At 41.5% G+C, this 7,732-nt stretch overlaps 1 long non-coding RNA gene across 1 annotated transcript; it reads left to right on the top strand.

Moving 5' to 3' along the window:
* The first annotated feature begins 1,285 nt into the window (after positions 1–1,285).
* On the top strand, positions 1,286–2,042 carry LOC131152872 (uncharacterized). Its single transcript, XR_009136118.1, has 2 exons — positions 1,286–1,558; positions 1,676–2,042. It is a non-coding gene; the product is annotated as an uncharacterized LOC131152872 (long non-coding RNA).
* Positions 2,043–7,732: the final 5,690 nt, after the last annotated feature.

Raw genomic sequence — 7,732 nt, 5'->3', positions numbered from 1 at the left:
CTCAACTACCTTGTTCTTGCTTCACCATGCTTTCTTCCAAACATATATTCCACTCAATATGAGCCACATACTCCAACCGGGGATAAGAACAATAAATGTGGTGTTTAAGATTTTCTCGAAGTGCCCTGTGGATCCAAACTCCTTTATGGCCTCCATGAATTCATGTTTGAAGGAATTCTAACAACTCAAAATACAAGCAATGGTCATACTATCGAGTCTTGGAGCTTTGTCACTATTTAAGGATTTGATTGCTTGAAACACTTCTTTCTCTAAAATGTCCGATTTAAGTTAATTCATATCCTCAACTAAGAGTCTTTTGAACCCCTTTCCATTTAATTTCAGTCTCCATGAGTTAGACTCCTTGAACAATGTCTGGAAAAAATCAACCACCTCCTTCTTTATCTCCTCGAAAGACTCGCAATGCTTGTCATTAAGCACTAAATTCGATATGTGATCTTCTAAAAGTAGCCATGCTGTGGAAAAATTTTGTGTTCTTGTCCCCAAGTTTAGGCAAGATTTCTCTCGATTTAAGTCTCTAAGAAGACTTCCCCTGATCGAGGATGAGGAGTAAATTCTTCATTGAATTGTTTCTGTCCTCTCTGTCATTTGCATCTAACTGGTTGCTCTCTTCTAATCTATTTCATTTGTCAATATCTTGCATTAGTTTATGCTTTTTTCAAAGCATTCTCTTCTTGAAGTGTTCTCTTCCATCTTTTCAGCTTATATTTTAGGAATTTAAGATTTTGAGCCAAAATGAACGATGTACCACTCACCTAATATTCCTTCTACCATTGATCAATATGTTGTGGAAAGCCTAGTTGGGTTAGTTCAAGTAGTAAATACAATTTGTGACTTTGGTGACTCCAAGGTCATGGGTTCGATTATTAAAGAATTATGTCGGTGAATTACCATACGTGCGTTACTGGGCGGGTGACTTTCACCCCATCGGATTTGATGTCGTACCATAGTGTTTAAAATGACGCGAAGGTAGCTGGAATCCTCAAGTTATTAATGAAAAAATATATATCATTAAAAATTTGACAATTTAAGCTACCGGTTATCAAATTTAAAGGGATATTTCCCCCATAATCTAGAAGTATCGGGTTATGGTTGGATATGTTTATTACTAATTTATATCTAAATCTCCCTGAGAGGCAGGTCGTATATAATTTTCGGCGAATCGAGTTGAAATTCCGATCATCAAAGAACAAGTGAACGCAACAGCCAGTTGTGCGCCACCCGTCCCCAAACTTGATCCGTTTGGCTTACCCACATAGACGTACGTGGCGATAAGTGCAACGCAGGTGTCAATGTGCATGCAGCAGTTGGACCCGCGGTTTCCCTCTGTTCTCACCGTCTCCCCCCTCGCCGTCACTATGAGTGCCTATAGATACAGAGAGCGAAAACCCGATTGTGCAGTGCAGCAACCAAGTCTCAAATCAACCTCGAGATTTAATTAGCCGCTAAAGAAAGAGGAATTTCACCACCAATACCAATTCCAGCATGGAGAGGAAATCGCTTGGGCTCTTCGTCTTGCTTATTAGTGCCTTTGCCACTCGTAAATCTCTCTGTCTCTCTCTAAGCATTGTTTAGCAGCTTAATTTTTCTAAGATTTCTCTCTCTCTCTGAGCTGCTAGGCGTGCTTTAATTTACGTATGCGTGATTTGATGTGCAGAAGATCAGATGGTGGTGCCGGCGGAGGGGAGAGTGTGCCAGGCACCTAGCGGCAAATTCAATGGGCCATGCTTCTTTAACAAAAGTTGCGCGGATGTGTGCCAGAACAGCGAGCATCTTCTTGGCGGCTATTGCAAAAAATTGATGTGTTACTGCAGCAGGAATTGCTAATTAATTATTAAGCAATTGGGTCTCACTCCCACCCTCCACATACCCACTGTCCTATGCCATATATGTGCATGCAGCATGCATTTAGTAATAACAGGGTGTCCTATTTGTAGATTGCTTTGGAGCTGGCTACTGTCATACTCATAGTCGGCTGCATATGATAGTTAAATAAAACGAGATGTGATCTTTGTCCTGTTTAAGTTATTCTAATCACAAGTTTAACTTCACGAACACTTCAAAGTTCAAATTTCTCTTGCAACAGAGAAATCAGGGAAGACGTGAACGGCTTAACAGTTTTTTTAGAAATCAGGGGAGACGTCAACGACTCAGCAGTTTTTTTTTTTTCAATAAATAAACTAAGGATTATATTTTATACAGAATCGAATTTAAAACCCATATTACCAGAAAATTTTCAGTCCATACATACATGAATATTTAATCTTTAGGGATAGCTCTATAGCTTATTTTATAAAATCACAAAAAAAAAATCATGTCGAACTTCATTATAATTATCATTAAAGTTTTAACCATTTTTTTGAAGAGGTAAGAAAAGTTTTATTGGGAGAAAGGATGTTTACATGATAGGGAATCGAGAGAAGGATATAAAGGCAGTCTTGGTTGGGCGACTAAGAAATAGGATTGGAAGAATCTAATTCTTGTTAAAAAAATGTAGAAAATCTTTTAAGAAAGGTTTAGATTTGTTGTGATTCTGCCCTAAACAAAAGATTGAATGGAGCACTTGATTGAAGATTTTGAGTGGCCTTCTTTTTCTTCTTTTTAGGTTTTGGAGCATTCTTCTATTACATTTTTTCTAAATTTTCCAACAGATTATAACTCGGATAAAATTCAAGATAAAATTCAAGTTATGCAGATACGACCTTTTCATTTTTGTATACAGGCAAGGAAGAGCTTCTTGACATTTTTTGGGATCACCCTGTTAGGGAATAAACGTGGAGCAATAATCGCACACGAAGAAAAATCAAAAGCACATTCACACTGGAACACCGGATTTACGTGGTTTGATCGAATCTGACCTACGTCCACGGGAGCACACACCACTGTATTATACTGGGAGAAAAATACAAGGAGGAGCCACTGCTCAACTCTCACTATCTCTCTCTTCTCTCTCTCTTACTGCAACTCTCTGTGTACAACACATACACCACCTCTCTGCACTCATAGCTACACTGCTACAATAACTGCACTACACTCGCACACATCCACACTTTTCACGTACACATACACAAACACACACACACACACACACACACACACACACACACACACACACATATATATATATATATATATATATATATATATATAGAGAGAGAGAAGGGGAGAGTAAAATCAAAGAAGGTGGCTGCAGATTTCAACAAAATCTGCAGAGTAGGTGGCCGCCGATCTTCAAAGTCAAAGTCAGCGGCTGGGCTGGTGCGGCTGCCGACGGTTCCACACCAGCAATCCCAACAATCTCCCACTTGGAGACGAAGACAGTATCTCAACCAGTGTATAGATGAATGATGTGCTCATGTTTGTATTCAAGCATGAAGACCAATTGAAGTTGAGCACAATTTCAGCTTCTCTGTAGTCACCACCTTTGTCAACATGTCAATTAGATTTCTGCTACCTTGAATCTTTTCAAGAGTTAGTACTCCATCCTCTAGTAGAGATTTGATGAAGTGATAACGCAATCCGATATGTTTGGTTATTGAATGAAATGCAGAGTTCTTTTCTAGATGTATCGCACTCTGACTGTCGCTGTACAAAACATTCCTTTCCTGCTTTAACCCAAACTCTGTCAACAAACCCTAAAGCCAAATCATCTCTTTGCTGGCTTCTGTCACTGCTACGTACTCAGCTTCTATAGTGGATAGGGCAACAATCTTTTGTATCTGCGACATCCAACTAACAGCTGTTGTGCCAACAGTGAATACGTATCCGGTGGTGCTCCTGCGGTGATCAATTTCACCAGCAAAATCGGCATCTACATACCCTTTGACTTTCAAGTCTCCTTTGCCGAAACATAAGCACTTATCAATAGTGCCTCTGAGGTACCTGAAGATCCACTTCACTGCTTCCCAGTGAGTCTTCCTTGGATTAAACATGAATCTACTGACTGCACCCACTGCTTGGCCAATGTCCGGTCTGGTACAAACCATGGCGTACATGAGACTTCCAATGGCTGAGGTGTAAGGTACCTTAGCCATAAAGTCCTTCTCTTCATCAGTCTGGGGAACCTGATCCTTGGAGAGGCGAAAGTGTCCTGCCAAAGGTGTATTTACTACATTGGCGTTGCTAATGTTAAATCGCTGTAGAACACGGCTAATGTACTCCGACTGAGATAACTGTAATGTTCCCTGTTGCTTATCTCTGGAGATCCGCATCCCAAGTATTTGCTTCGCTGAGCCTAAGTCCTTCATGTCAAACTCCATTGACAATTGCTGCTTCAATTTCCTGATCTCTTCTATATCTAGTCTTGCGATCAACATGTCATCCACATATAACAACAAAATGATTTTCTAAAGTGTAACGCCGACCACTGTTGCTACTTCAAGAGGTATCAGTATAGTTATATCTATTGTTGGGATTGCTGGTGTGGAACCGTCAGTAGCCGCACCAGCCCAGCCGCCGACTTTGACGTTGAAGACCGGCGGCCACCTACTCTACAGATTTTGTTGAAATCTGCAGCCACCTTCTTTGATTTTACTCCCCCCTTCTATATATATATGTATGTGTACGTGAGAAGTGTGGATGTGTGTGAGTGTAGTGCAGTTATTGCAGCAGTGTAGCTGTGAGTGTAGAGAGGTGGTGTATGTGTTGTACTTAGAGAGTTGCAATAAGAGAGAGAGAGAAGAGAGAGACAGTGAGAGTTGAGCAGTGGCTCCTCCTTGTATTTTTCTCCCAGTATAGTACAGTGGTGTGCGCTCCTGTGGACGTAGGTCAGATTCGACCGAACCACGTAAATCCGGTGTTCCAGTGTGGATGTGCTTTTGATTTTTCTTCGTGTGCGATTGTTGCCCCAGGTTTATTGCCCAAAAATTGGTATCAGAGCTTGCTTGGAGTAGAATGGCCAGATCGAGAAAAATTCCTGGATTTTGAGTCTCTGCCCAATAGCTTAAAATTTAATTTTGAGCCTACCATCAAACTCCTCTTGCCGATACAAAGCCAACCGCTATAACTAGAGGTCGGAAGACACTGCACGCGCCACCACGCCCCACGCTGGGGAAAGACGCCTCCGCACGCGTCTTTAATGTGCCAGTGTTTGCTTGTCACGCGCTGCACGCGCGCCCACGCGTCCTCCTCGCCCGGACAGACACAACCCGACCCAGACTCCACCCAACCCGACTCGAAGAAGCTCTCAGATTGGATCAACCCGAACCGTTTTAGATCCAGGTGCCACGTTAGCACCACGTCAGACAGGGCCCACACCATGTCAGCGACACGTCAGCAAGTGGGCCCCACAGTCATTCGCCGTAAGTGGGCCCCATAGTGCCATGTTAGCAGACGGTTCCATTAACGGCGTCACTAATGCCGTCCAAGAATATTCCGTCTGTGAGAGGAATATTCCGTTAAGTTGACCAGAGTTGACTAGATTTGACCGAAAGTTTGACCGGGATTTTCGAAGCCATTTCGGGTCCGTTTCTCGAACGACTTAAGCCATTTCTAGGGTTTTTCAGTCGTTTCGGATCCAACCGTGCTGTCCGATTGAGCTAATTCCATCTCTAGATCAGTGAATCGAGATGTCAAATGAAAAGAGCTCTTACATCGAGATGTTTGATGGCACGAACTTCGGTTTCTGGAAAATGTAGATTGAGGACTTCTTGTTTGGTAAGGAGTTGCACTTACCACTGATGGAGAAGCCAGAATCCATGAAGGAGAGCGAGTGGGAGTTGCTTGACCGAAAAGCTCTCAGGGCTATCAGGATGACGTTGACAAAGTCTGTTGCCTTCAACATCAAGCACTTGACAACCACCAAGTCCCTTATGGATGCGCTATCTAACATGTACGAGCAGCCATCAGTCGCGAACAAGGTACATCTCATGAAAAGACTGTTTACAATGAGCATGTCTGCAGGTGAGAGTTTCAGCAGGCATTTGAATAATTTCAACGAGTTGTTGAATCAACTCGCCTCAGTTGGGATAATGTTTGATAATGAGATTTGGGCCCTATTGATTCTCGATCAGTTGCCTGAAAGTTGGAATGGTGTCGTTACTGCCATCAGTAGCTCCATAGGAAAATCAAAGCTTGTATACGATGAGGTCGTTAGCATGATTTTGACCGAGAAAATCAGAGTGCAGTCGAACCATGGCTCCACTTTGAGTTCAGCCTTGAACATGGAGAGTCGAGGAAGGGAAGCAGGCATGGACGATCTAACAATCGTGGCAGATCCAGGACCAGGCGGTCCAAATCCATAAATCCCAGAGGTTCCTAGGGCATAAAGAATGTTGAGTGCTAGAACTGTGGAAAGACCGGGAATTTCAGAAACCAGTGTAAAGTTTTGAGAAAGGAATCTGAGGCGAAGATAGAAGCAAATCTCGCTTCTTCCTCAGGAGAAAAAGATGCTTTGATATGCTCTTTGGAGAGCAAAAAGAAGTCTTGGGTGTTAGACTCTAGAGCTTCATTCCATGCCACTTGCAGCAGAGATTGCCTGAAGGAGTATACATCAGGTAATTTCGATAAAGTATATCTGGGCAATGATCAACCTTGCGACATTGCCGGTAAGGGGATAGTTAAGATCAAAATAAATGGGTCAGTATGGAAACTGAGAGGTGTTAAGTATATTCCAGATTTGAGGAAGAATTTGATCTCAGTCGGTCAATTGGCAGATGAAGGTTATAACACATCTTTCATTGGTGATGAATGGAAGATTTCGAAGGGTGCATTGACAATTGCTCGAGGTAAGAAAAGTGGTTCTCTTTATGTAACTCCTAATACATGTATGTCTATTACAGTTGCTACAGGAAATGATGATAGAAACCTATGACATCAACGACTCGGACACCTGAGTGAGAAGGGACTCAGGGTGATGCACTCAAAGGGTAAGTTGAGTGATTTACAGTCGGTGAAGATTGACACATGTGAGGATTGCATATTTGGGAAACAGAAGAGAGTTAGTTTCCAGACAAACATCAGTACCCCGAAGAAGGAAAGACTTGAGCTAGTCCATTCAGATGTATGGGGACCAACACACCCAGCTTTCATGCAGGAGATCAAAACAGTTTCTCTCAAACCGTCTCTGAAGGGGCAATGGATTAGAAGGCTGAAGGAAAAATAGAAATTCGTTGACAATGAACCACCTTTTTTTTTTCTTGAGATTATCTTGTGCGAGAATCCTGTCTAGATAGCACAGCAATTCAGGAAGGCCATAACAACTTATAAGGGAAGCTATGTGTTGATATGTGTACTTGTTGCTATCTAAATGATACAAACTAAATTAAATTTGCACAAAATATTATTCATGAATTGCAAGGTGTTAGGGAGTGACAATGTAATGGGAAGAGAGATACTTCTCCAATTGTATTCTTTAGAAATTTAAAATGAATCTATGATTATTTGTGTTAATATTTATATGGTTATTCACTTGGATGTGAATAATACAAGTAGTCATTTTAGATTGCTTTGGAGCTGGCTACTGTCATACTCATAGTCGACTGCATATGATAGTTAAATAAAACGAGATGTGATCTTTGTCCTATTTAAGTTATTCTAATCACAAGTTTAAGTTCACGAACACTTCAAAGTTCAAATTTCTCTTGCAACAGAGAAATCAGGGAAGACGTGAACGGCTTAACAGTTTTTTGAGAAATTAGGGGAGACGTCAACGACTCAGCAATTTTTTTTTTCAAGAAATAAACTAAGGATTATATTTTATACAGAATCGAATTTA

Source organism: Malania oleifera, chromosome 4 (assembly GCF_029873635.1).
Source record: "Malania oleifera isolate guangnan ecotype guangnan chromosome 4, ASM2987363v1, whole genome shotgun sequence".
NCBI lineage: Eukaryota > Viridiplantae > Streptophyta > Magnoliopsida > Santalales > Ximeniaceae > Malania > Malania oleifera.
The sequence above is the reverse complement of the archived record's forward strand: the minus strand, read 5'-3'. Positions and strand labels throughout refer to the sequence as shown.